The sequence below is a fragment of the Triticum urartu genome, chromosome 7A (assembly GCF_056163025.1).
Source record: "Triticum urartu cultivar PI428250 chromosome 7A, HENAU_Tu73, whole genome shotgun sequence".
NCBI lineage: Eukaryota > Viridiplantae > Streptophyta > Magnoliopsida > Poales > Poaceae > Triticum > Triticum urartu.
In genome coordinates, this window is record NC_141879.1 from 138,892,563 (window position 1) to 138,906,044 (window position 13,482).

Consider the following 13,482-nt stretch of genomic DNA (forward strand, 5'->3'; position numbering starts at 1 on the left):
TCCCCGCCACTCACCTACCAAACCTCGAGCCACGAGATAGAGTGCCAATCGTGTGGGGGCCGGTTGTTTTGCCAGATCTTTACACCGTCTGATGATTTTTTAACTTGCGAACAAGTACACAAAAATATAATTTTTCCAACTGTTAAGGTTAGGCATTGCATGTAGATGTAGTTCAAATTTTAATTACGGTCATTAAATGATTAGAAAATCACTTAAATGTCTTCAAAAGGTCAAATGACCCCTGGAATTTTCCAAATTTTCACATGACAGTTGTATTAGTGCACGTTAAACGTAGAAAAAAATTTGAAAGCCGTAAGAGGAAGCTATCTCCCGTTCGTCATCAATCATGCATTGTTCTCTCTCGGAACCATGAATCTTAGTGAGTTGCTCCGGTTTGTGAGGGGTGTGTGTCCAAACTTTCGTCAAACAGGCCAATTTTTTTACCACATCATCTTGGCGGCATGACATCAATTCAAGCAAGGTTTCATGTTTTTCTAATCATTTTTCATTTTTTGGAATTAAAATGCCATGGCACTCCATGCATGTGTGCCCATGCCTTGAGACCAATATGTTTGAAAATTCCTTCTAATTTACTGCACATGGAATTAACTCGACACAAGTAAACAAAAATATGATTTTTCAAACCGTTATGGTTAGGTGTTGCATGTAGATGTAGTTCAAATTTGAATTACGGTCATTAAATGGCTAGAAAATCACTTAAATGTCTTTAAAAGGTCAAATGACTCCTGAAATTTTCAAGAATTTCACATGACAGTTGTATTAGTGCATGTTAGACGTAGAAAAAAATTGAAGGCCATAAGAGGAAGCTATCTCTCGTTCTTCATCAAACATGCATTGTTCCCTCTCAGAACCACGAACCTTCTAGTGAGTTGCTCCGGTTTGTGAGGGGTGTGTGTCCAAACTTTCGTTAGACATGCCAATTTTTTACCACATCATCTTGGTGGCATGACATTAAATCAACCAAGGTTTCAAGTTTTTCTGATCATTTTTTTAATTTTTTGGAATTAAAATGCCATGTCACTCTCCATGCATACGTATGCGTGTGTCCATGTCGTGAGACCAACATGTTTGAAAATTCCTTCTAATTTACTGCACATAGAATTAACTTACACACAAGTACGCAAATATGATTTTTCAAACCATTTTGGTTAGGCGTTGCATGTAGATGTAGTTCAAATTTGAATTACGGTCATTAAATGGCTAGAAAATTAATTAAATGTCTTTAAAAGTTCAAATGAGCCCTAGAATTTTCAAAAAATTCACATTACAGTCATAGTTGCGCACGTTAGACGTAGAAAAAATTGAAGACATAAGAGGAAGCTATCTCCCGTTCGTCATCAAACATGCATTGTTCCCTCTCGGAACCACGAGCCTTCTAGTGAGTTGCTCCGGTTTGTGAGGGGTGTGTGTCCAAACTTTCGTCAAACATACCAATTTCTTTATCACATCATCTTGGTGGCATGACATAACATCAACCAAGGTTTCATGTTTTTCTTATCATTTTTTAATTTTTGGAATTAAAATGCCATTTCACTCCATGCATACGTATGCATGTGTCCTTGGCGTGAGACCAATATGTTTGAAAATTCCTTCTAATTTACTGCACATGGAATTAACTCGCACACAAGTACATAGATATGATTTTTCAAACCGTTTGGTTAGGCGTTGCATGTAGATGTAGTTCAAATTTGAATTACGGTCATTAAATGGCTAGAAAATCAGTTAAATGTCTTTAAAAGGTCAAATGACCCCTATAATTTTCAAAAAACTGACATTACAGTTGTAGTAGTGCACGTTAGACGTAGAAAAAAGTTGAAGGCCGTAAGAGGAAGCTATCTCCCATTCGTCATCAAACATGCATTGTTCCCTCTCGGCACCACGAGCCTTCTAGTGAGTTGCTCCGGTTTGTGAGGGGTGTGTGTCCAAACTTTTGTCAAACATGCCAATTTCTTTACCATATCATCTTGCTGGCATGACATTACATCAACCAAGGTTTCATGTTTTTCTGATCATTTTTTTGGAATTAAAATGCCATGTCACTCCATGCATACGTATGCATGTGTCCATGTCGTGAGACCAATATGTTTGAAAATTCCTTCAAATTTACTGCACATAGAATTAACTCGTGCACAAGTACACAAATATGATTTTTCAAACCATTTTGGTTAGGCGTTGCATGTAGACGTAGTTCAAATTTGAATTACTGTCATTAAATGGCTAGAAAATTAGTTAAATGTCTTTAAAAGGTCAAATGACCCCTAGAATTTTCAAAAAATTCACATTACAGTTGTAGTAGTACAGTTGGACGTAGAAAAAAAATTGAAGGCCGTAAGAGGAAGCTATCTCCCGTTCGTCATCAAACATGCATTGTTCCCCCTCGGAACGACGAGGCTTCTAGTGAGTTGCTCTGGTTTGTGAGGGGTATGTGTCCAAACTTTCGTCAAACATGCCAATCTTTTTCCACATCATCTTGGTGGCATGGCATTACATCAACCAAGGTTTCATGTTTTTCTCCTTATTTTTTTAATTTTTTGGAATTAAAATGCCATGTCACTCAATGCTTAATTGTGTCATAGCCGTTAGACGAATATGTTTGAAAATTCCTTCCAATTTACTGCACATGGAATTAAATCGCAGACAAGTACACAAAATATGAGTTTTCAAACCGTTATGGTCAACTGTTGCATGTACATGTAGTTCCAATTTCAATTATGGTCATTAAATGGCTAGAAAATCACTTAAATGTCTTAGAAGGTTAAATGACCCCTAAGATTTTCCAAAATTTGACATGACAGTTGCATTAGTACAACAAAATTTCTCGTACATTTAAAACACCATCCGTTCCCACTGTACTCCAAATTTGTCTTTCGCAGCTAATAAAAAATATCTACAACATCACACACAGTTGTTTTCTAGGAACCGTTTGCGATGAAAATATCTGGGTCTATTTAAGTCTCCCTCCTTAAGCTTCGCCGGCTTGTCTGCTCCAGTGCCGGCAACCCCCGAATCCACGAATCCCGACCGCCATTCCGGCACCCCCTTCCTGCAAAGAAGACATCGTGGAAACGCTCCATGAAGGCCCGTATGATGGCCGCGTCCCCCCCGAGCGCCGCTGCCTGCGCCGAGAATGTGGCCGCCTATGCCGGAAGTGCCGCCGCATCCGCATTGAGCGCGCCCGCTTCCACTGAGAGGGCGTCTGCGACAGCCGACAGGGCAGCTGCAGCAGTCGAGACGGCTACAGCTACTGCTTCGATGACGGCTGCAAATGCCAAGAGCGCTTGAGCTGCCGTCCGTGCCGCCGATGTCGCCCTGGCCCGGGTCGAGGCCATCCATGCCAAGATCGAGGATGCACACGCCAAGACATTCCACGCCACCTCAGACTCCAGCATGCAACCCACGTCTGAAAAGGCGGCGGTGGTCATGGAGCACCTGCTTCCTCATGAGGTCGCTGAGCGGGAGCTAGAGATGCAGGAGACAACGCAGATCAAGGAGCGCCGGGAGGAGGAGTTGCGCATGGCCGAGGTCCAAGTAGATAAGAGTCTGTCCATCGAGGAATTGGTGGTGGAGTACCAACGCGAGCTCTGGCGCAGCCACTACTACGGGTACTACAACCTTGAGGGCGGCGCCGAGGACGAGGACGAGGACGCGGTCGACTTCAGCAGGGGGGACGCAGAGTGCACCAAGGGCAGCATGTCGCCGGGACAAGTCATCGACATCTCATCTCACACCGGCGATGCATAGGCTGGTGCGGCGGCCGATTTGTTAAAATTATGCGTACTTAGGCTTTTTTTAATGCCGGTATTTTGTTAGAGCAATGTTTAGGTCAATCGGCTCTGTTTAATTACTAAAATTGCTCGATTCAGTAAGTGTGGTGCTACCTCTTGAGCACTGCGTTGGTTTTCCCTTGAAGAGGAAAGGGTGATGCAACAAAGTAGCGTAAGTATTTCCCTCAGTTTTTGAGAACCAAGGTATCAATCCAGTAGGAGTCCACACGCGAGTCCCTCGCACCTACACAAACAAAAAAAACCTCACAACCAACGCAATAAAGGGGTTGTCAATCCCTTCACGGTCACTTACGAAAGTGAGATCTGATAGATATGATAATATAATATTTTTTTGGTATTTTTATGATAAAGATGCAAAGTAAAGAAAGAAAAATAAACGGAAAAGGAAATAGCTTGTTTCACTAGTGGCTTCTCTCGAGAGCATAAGTATTACGGTGGGTAAACAAATTACTGTTGAGCAATTGACAGAATTGAGCATTGTTATGAGAATATCTAGGTATGATCATGTATATAGGCATCACGTCCGAGACAAGTAGACCGACTCCTGCCTGCATCTACTACTATTACTCCACACATCGACCGCTATCCAGCATGCATCTAGAGTATTAAGTTCAAAAGAACAGAGTAACGCTTTAAGCAAGATGACATGATGTAGAGGGATAAACTCATGCAATATGATATAAACCCCATCTTGTTATCCTCGATGGCAACAATACAATACGTGCCTTGCTACCCCTACTGTCACTGGGAAAGGACACCGCAAGATTGAACCCAAAGTTAAGCAGTTCTTCAATTGCAAGAAAGATCAATCTAGTAGGACAAACCAAACTGATAATTCGAAGAGACTTGCAAAGATAACCAATCATACATAAAAGAATTCAGAGAAGATTCAAATATTGTTCATAGATAAACTTGATCACAAACCCACAATTCATCGGTCTCAACAAACACACCGCAAAAGAAGATTACATCGAATAGATCTCCACAAGAGAGGGGGAGAACTTTGTATTGAGATCCTAAAAGAGAGAAGAAGCCATCTAGCTAATAACTATGGACCCGAAGGTCTGAAGTAAACTACTCACACTTCATCGGAGATGCTATGGTGTTGATGTAGAAGCCCTCCATGACCGATGCCCCCTCCGGCGGAGCTCCGAAAAAGGCCACAAGATGGGATCTCACGGGTACAGAAAGTTACGGCGGTGGAATTAGGGTTTTGGCTCTGTATCTGGTAGTTTGGGGGTACGTATGTATATATAGGAGGAAGAAGTACGTCGGTGGAGCAACGTGGGCCCCATGAGGGTGGAGGGCGCGCCTGGGGGGGGGGGGGGGTAGGCGCGCCCCCTACCTCATGCCCTCCTGGTTGCTTTCTTGACGTTGGGTCCAAGTCCTCTGGATCATGTTCGTTCCGAGGATCACGGTCCCGAAGGTTTCATTCCGTTTGGACTCCGTTTGATATTCTTTTTTTGCGAAACTCTGAAATAGGCAAAAAAACATCAATTCTGGGCTGGGCCTTCGGTTAACAGGTTAGTCACAAAAATAATATAAAGTGTATAATAAAGCCCAATAATGTCCAAAACAGGATATAATATAGCATGGAACAATAAAAAATTATAGATACGTTGGAGACGTATCAAGCATCCACAAGCTTAATTCCTGCTCGTCCTCGAATAGGTAATGATAAAAATAGAATTTTTAATGTGGAATGCTACTTGGCATAATTTCAATGTAATCTATATCTATATCTATATCTATATCTATCTATCTATATCTATCTATCTATCTATATCTATCTATCTATCTATATCTATCTATCTATCTATCTATCTATCTATACCTATACTAATTTTCGACTCCCTAGAAAATCCCACATTAACTAGAAATTAAGAGCCGTTAATGTTGTGGGGCCACTTTTTACGGCCTAGATTAACCCGTCTAATTCTCTGTCGTATAACTGTAAAAAGGAAAAAAAATAAAAGGCCCACGAACCAATCTGTTTGTAACATATATATATATACCTATACTAATTTTTGACTCCCTAGAAAATCCCACATTAACTAGAAATTAAGAGCCGTTAATGTTGTGGGGCCACTTTTTACGGCCTAGATTAACCCGTCTAATTCTCTGTCGTATAACTGTAAAAAGGAAAAAAAAATAAAAGGCCCACGAACCAATCTGTTTGTAACATATATATATATATACCTATACTAATTTTCGACTCCCTAGAAAATCCCACATTAATTAGAATTAAGAGCCGTTAATGTTGTGGGGCCACTTTTTTACGGCCTAGATTAACCCATCTAATTCTCTGTCATATAACTGTAAAAAGGAAAAAAAATAAAAGGCCCACGAACCAATCTGTTTGTAACTAAACTAGAATCCTAACTACGCAATCATCCCTTCAAAAGAAAAAAAAACCAGCCCTCCCTATCCTTAATTAACTCTCTCTCCCGTGTAAACACGTCACTTTTACCCAAAAAAATGTAAACACGATCCCTTCATCTCTCTGTTCTCTCTCCCCCGTATATTCCTCTCTCTCTCTCCCTCACACGTATCTTCCTGTCCCTCTCCTCTCTCTCTCCCTCTCTCTCTAAACCCTAAAAACTATCTTGCCGACCCTTCCTTTCTCAGAAGAAATTTCCGCGCATCACATCTCTCCATTCTCTCTGTTCCCACAGGGAAAACGAAATCATCTTCTCTACACAAACTGAAGCAAGGGAGTTTTCGGCATGGATCCAGCTGATCAATGATCGTAATGCATCAAATTTTGGCTCCTCATCTGGATCTAAAAAACATCGGGATCAGGTTTGTTTCTCACACTATTTTTACCAAGATTTGATCAAAGTTTCATACTCCTTCTTTCCAATTTGTGCATTGAATAAAATTCAAAAATTGTGTTCCTTTGATCTGTTATATTAATGTTATCCTTTCTTTGTTTTCTGCAATTTAGCATCTAAAACAGTGGCGACAACACAAAACAAACCCGGAAAGTACGCGGACACATATTGATATATCAGTTCACATTATTGAATATCCGCAACACTGTATGGAATATTTTTCATAGGTTCAGAACCTACAAGTAAGCACTTTCAATTTGGCAGCTTTTTTAGTTTCTTTCCAAGATAATTGGTGTAGTTGATTGATTGCTTGACCAAAGAATTGAACGTCACAAACTGATTAGAAATGGACCAGTTTGTGGGTTCCAAGTTTCTAATTATTATTCAGATGATATATGTAGTTGGGCAGTGCTACATCTTCGGTTTTTCCAATCTCCTCAACTTATATGCTTGATCACACTGTAATCCATGATGGACGATGCAGTGGAGAAGGGTTGACGCAAGGCAAAGCTCCAGGTTCCGTTTGTTAATCTGGTTTATCTAGCGTCCGACTATCGGTCATCTCAGCAAACTATGTGGGCAGGTGTTTCTCAATGGGCAGGAGTTTCCTCTCCACCTGTGCATCTCCATGGTCACTCCCAGCTGCCGGTAGGTAGGCCCATTATTGTCTTTAGTACGGCCCTAACAACCACCAGCATACCGATTACAGCCTGTCTATTTCTAAAAAAATTCCTGCACTTTTCTTGCACCAGGGAAAAGACGAGAATCAGACCAACTAGATAGGTTGGTGTTCACTCTAATGTGAATTCATGTATACTCCTCTTTAAGTTTTACTGTCTGTCAATTTTTTTCGTTCAATAGTTAGTTTGATCCTCTATTTACAGTTTAATGCCGACTAGCAAAACATCTTACTTCTTTTAGCAAAACGAATCTATAGGTTTTCCACCAACAACAAATGCAGATTTGCATTGAACAGACTCCATGTACGTGTTACAAGACTGAACGGCCCAAATCCTTTCTTCGAATTGACACATGTGGGGAAAAAGCATGCACTTCCCTTGAGCAGGGAGAAGATGAGAATCAGACCAACTATATAGGTTGGTCTTCTCTCGAATCTGCCTTCAGGTTTACTCCTCCTTAAGTTTTACTTTTTGTCGAAATTTGCCGATCTAGGGTTAGTTTGATCCTCTATTCACAGTTTATGCCCGATAAGCAAAATATATTACTCTTTTTAGCAGAACTAATTTATCTTGGTGTTCACCAACAAACATATGAAGATATGCTTTCAACGAATCCCATGTATGTGTGTTGCTCGATAGATAGGCCGAAAACCTGTGCTAATAATTGTTGCTCATGGAATTTTCACTCACAAAGAAGAAGAAACTCAATAGCATCTACATTGATTGATCATTTTTTCCTACAGATTGTGCACTATTCATAGTTTTATTTCCACAGTCATACCATGGTTTATCTGTCTATCATTAGAGCACATGCATTAGTGACCATACGGTATCTCTTCATTTTCTGTCATATGGAATCCACTATTTGAATGCTCGAGAAGATGATTAGTCTTACCTACGATCAGCATTAAGACGAATTACTGTGTTTGTACATATGTTTCTCGACTGTCAGGACAGTGGGTTTAGGAAAGTTGATGCGAGCGGCGTCTATACAGCGGATGCTGGATGCACACTTAGCGGAGATGTCGATGCAATGGCACGGGACGAGGGATTCATATGCGGTGGCAGCTAAAGGCTGCGGCAGGGTAGTCCGGCATGGGCTCGCGGAAGACTGGAAATCTGGAAGACGATGGGCGAGGAGGACATAGAGAGGCAAACCGGACACGGTGAGGGTCAGATACATGGCACGTCTACACGTTTTTTAGAGGTTGCTTCTACATTTTTTGTTGTTGGACTACGAACAACAGAATGTATACAGTTTGCATGTCTCCATATCTAGGACTTTAGCCACAAACAACATTTTAGATGTCATCTACAGTTTTTTTTATTGAACAGATTGGGAGTTTAAAATAGCTTGAGATATAAGTTATTTAAATTATATTTAAGATTTTCATGGAGGATTTCATGAGTCGATACTGCATAATAATATTGTTTTGAAATACGAGACAGAAAACAAAGCGGGTTCCTCTACTTGGGAGATCGAGGAGATCGAAAGCAACTTTGAACATGCATCTACCTTTTCTACTATGATGTTCTATGATTTTTATACCTATTGCATTCCAAATTATATTTATAATAAATATTTTACGGAAGTTAACACGGGTTTGGTCAGGTTTTTGTAGAAGCATGTTAGCGATGATAAACTAATTGGGAAGAAAAATCAAATGACTAGAACCAACAGGACAGTTGTATTGCACATATGATGGTAATGAGGATAGAGATGGATCCATATTCAAGGAATCAAGACTTCAGATAAATCTTACATTAACTCGCATATGTGGCGCGTACGTAAAATACCAGTATAAATATTGATGTTGCACATTGAAAGAAAAAAAGAAGTTAAATTATTCGAAGACCGACAAAAAGGTACTGTCACTAACAATGGAACTAAAAGGATAAACATGTAAGATTTTTTGGTGCATTTCCATGTTCTTTCATAATATAAGTTTCATAGTGTTTTTAATAAACAATCAGCAACCAAAGAATTTCTGAAGCTAGAAGCATCAAGACGTCGAAAGATAAGCGGTGTATTGATGTATATTTTAATAAAAACAAGGATTTAACAGAATATATGGGAGCGTACGATTTGTACTTTACATATATACTTCGTTGTTAATCCCTTTCTTTTGTGTCACGAAGTAAGAAAAAAACATTGGCCATCTGCTCTCATCACCACCAAGCATAACATAGTACACGACCTAGCACACCTTGACATCATCGGGAAGTGCAGTTCTCTCCCAGGTGTCTACTCCATGTGCTAGCTAGAGTCGCATACATTGTTTAAATCTCACTATACACTTTGTTTTGATTACAAATTAACAAGGTAATTAGATCAATTGGGCATGGTAACTAATGACGGGTTAAAGGAAGGTACATCTACTAATAATCTACATTGCCAACCAAGAGAGCACTCCACCTAGCTCTATCACGTGTAACCAACCATGACAAAAATCTGGAATAGAATTAAATATTATTTTCACAGTGAGGAGATACAGATAAGCATAAGTCATACTTGACAATACACACGGCTACACATGAAAATAGGAAACGTATTCTGTACATCCTAGAGTTGAACCAAATTTTAATTATGCACTAAAGGTAAGTGTTTTATGCAACGTGCACCAAGTTGAATAAATTCATAGGCCAGTTTTCAAATAGGGCGACATACTTTTAGAATTGCTATAAATACATTATAATATGTACTGAAACAAATGGATAAATGAGAAATCATGTAAGTGCCTTCTATGAAAATTAATGTTAGCAGCAACAATCAGATGATTAAGTTACTAAAGAAATCATCAAGTAATAATAGCTAACTTATAAGGTATGTTTATAAATGCTCAAAGGTAGTATTTTCATGCTAGCCCGTGCGAATGCACGGGTTGACGACTAGTTCTCTTAATTGTGGTATGAATATTCAGATCCGAAAGATTCAAGACAAAAGTTAAATATTGACATAGAAATAATAACACTTCAAGCATACTAACTAAGAAATTATGTCTCTTCAAAATAACATGGCCAAAAAAAGTTATCCCTACAAAATCATATAGTCTGGCTATGCTCCATCTTCACCACACAAAGTATTTAAATCATGCACAACCCCGATGACAAGCCAAGCAATTGTTTTATACTTTTGGTGTTCTCAAACTTTTTCAATCTTCACGCAATACATGAGCGTGAGCTATGGACATAGCACTATATGTGGAATAGAATGGTGGTTGTGGAGAATACCAAAAGGGAGAATATAGTCTCACATCAACTAGGTGTATCAACGGGCTATGGAGATGCCCATTAATAGATATCAATGTGAGTGAGTAGGGATTGCCATGCAACGGATGCACTAGAGCTATAAGTATATGAAAGCTCAACAAAAACAACTAAGTGGGTGTGCATCCAACTTGCTTGCTCACGAAGACCTAGGGCATTTTGAGGAAGCCCATCATTGAAATATACAAGCCAAGTTCTATAATGAAAAATTCCCACTAGTATATAAAAGTGATAACATAGGAGACTGTCTATCATGAAGATCATGGTGCTACTTTGAAGCACAAGTGTGGAAAATAGATAGTAGTATTGTCCCTTATTATTATTATTTTGGGACTTTTTTATTTGGCCTTTCTCCTTTTTTTGGGACAATACTCTATGCATGATGATCATCACACTTCTATTTATTTACAACTCAATGATTACAACTCGATACTAGAACAATGTATGACTCTATATGAATGCCTCCACTGGTATACTAGGATAGCAATGATGCATGAGTGACTTGTACGAAAGAATTATGAACGGTGGCTTTGCCACAACTAAAATGTCAACTACATGATCATGCAATGCAATATGACAATGATGGAGCGTGTCATAGTAAATGGAACGGTGGAAAGTTGCATGGCAATATATCTCGGAATGGCTATGGAAATGCCATGATAGGTAGGTATGGTGGCTGTTTTGAGGAAGGTATATGGTGGGTGTATGATACCGGCGAAAGGTGCGCGGTATTAGAGAGGCTAGCAATGATGGAAGGGTGAGACTGCGTATAATCCATGGACTCAACATTAGTCATAAAGTACTCACATACTTATTGCAAAAATCTATTAGTTATCGAAGCAAAGTACTACGCACATGCTCCTAGGGGGCTACATTGGTAGGAAAAGACCATCGCTCGTCCCCGACCGCCACTCACAAGGAAGACAATCAATAAATAATTCATGCTCCAACTTCTTCACATAACGGTTCACCATACGTGCATGCTACGGGAATCACAAACTTCAACACAAGCATTTCTCAAATTTACAACTACTCAACTAACACGTCTCTAATATCACCATCTCCATATCTCAAAACAGTTATCAAGTATCAAATTTCTCATAATATTCAACACACTCATAAGAATTTTTTCATTAATCTTGAATGCCTAACATAATTAAAGCAAATTACCACGCTGTTTTGTAGGACTCTTAAAATAATATAAGTGAAGCATGAGAGAACAATAGTTTCTATAAAACAAATCCACCATCGTGCCTTAAAAGATATAAGTGAAGCACTAGAGCAAAAACTATATAACTCAAAAGATATAAGTGAAGCACATAGAGTATTCTAACAATTTCCGAATCATGTGTGTCCCTCTCAAAAGGTGTGTACAGCAAAGATGATTGTGGTAAACTAACAAATAAAGACTCAAATAATACAAGACTCTCCAAGCAAAACACATATCATGTGGTAAATAAAAATATAGCTCCAAGTAAAGTTACTCATGGAAGTAGAGGAAAGAGGGGATGCCTTCCGGGGCATCCCCAAGCTTGGGATTTTAGGTGTCCTTAGATTATCTTGGGGTGCCATGGGCATCCCCAAGCTTAAGCTCTTGCCACTCCTTGTTCCATAATCCATCAAATCTTTTACCCAAAACTTGAAAACTTCACAACACAAAACTTAAAGTAGAAAATCTTGTGAGCTCCGTTAGCGAAAGAAAACAAAACACCACTTCAAGGTACTGTAATGAACTCATTATTTATTTATATTGGTGTTAAACCTACTGTATTCCAACTTCTATATGGTTTATAAACTATTTTACTAGCCCTAGACTCATCAAAATAAGCAAACAACACATGAAAAACAGAATCTGTCAAAAACAGAACAGTCTGTAGTAATCTATAGCTAACGCAAGTTCTGGAACCCCAAAAATTCTTGTCGGAGTAAATGACCATGGGTAGCCTAGCCGGCTTCCCCTGGTACTTCAGAAAAATTACAGACCGATCAAGCCTCCAAGCGTCCAAGACACGGGGCCGCCTTCCCCTAGCCGGCTACCTCTCAAGCCGGCTGCGCGAAGGCGGCCCAGTCCTGAAATCTTTGAGAAACAAGACCACGAGAAGGCCGACTCCTAGGAGCCGGCCCCTCAGCAGGCGGCTAAGATCTTGCCCTCAGAGTCTGCACCCACATAACGGCGACAAGACGGGGCGTGGCTACAGAAAAGCCTGCCACCCCCGAATCCCGGCGCACGCCTGGCCACAATGCACCGTACGGGGCGGCCATCCCCGTCCGGCGCAGCACTGTTGCCACAATGATCGTGATGTCACCCACGGGGAGCGGCCAGTACGACCCGTGGGTGGCGGGCCCCCTTGGTCAGGGAGATCCCAAAGGCGGCTGGGCTTCCCGCAGCCAGCCAGGGATATGGCCGGCTTCCAATAGCCGGCCAACTTTCTCCCTCCAAGGAGGAGCTTCATTAAGGAGACAAGAGAAGGTAAGGTTACAGTGATGAGCTGCCTCGCGGCGGCACTGTAGCCATGCTTACCACGATAAAGCCATCGTCACCAGGGGCAAGGTAACAGTAACCAGCCCCTGACAAGACCCCTGGGCGGTGGGGCCGGCCTGTCGGCCAAAGGGTCAGCAGTCGGCGGGCCCACCAGTCGACGGGCCCCACCAGTCGGCGGAGAAGCCAGCGGGCGTAGACACAGTCGGCTGGGGCCCATGCCCAGCCGGATTACCATTGTACCCCTGGGGGGTAGGCCTATATAAACCCCCCAGGGTTCCCATGCAGGGGAGATCGCTCTTTGGATAGATTTTAGACACCACAAGGAGAAGAGGAGCGGGCTAGCCTGGCCCTCCTTCATCCTTTCACCAAACAACTCAAGGAGCATTCTGTAGCTACCCTTCGAGCTAGTGATC

General features: G+C 40.9%; 1 long non-coding RNA gene across 1 annotated transcript; it reads left to right on the forward strand.

Annotated features, from left to right (window-relative positions):
* Positions 1–6,374: 6,374 nt before the first annotated feature.
* LOC147958589 (uncharacterized) lies at positions 6,375–8,016 on the forward strand. The gene is made up of 3 exons (XR_015612044.1): positions 6,375–6,608; positions 6,754–7,423; positions 7,578–8,016. It is a non-coding gene; the product is annotated as an uncharacterized LOC147958589 (long non-coding RNA).
* Positions 8,017–13,482: the final 5,466 nt, after the last annotated feature.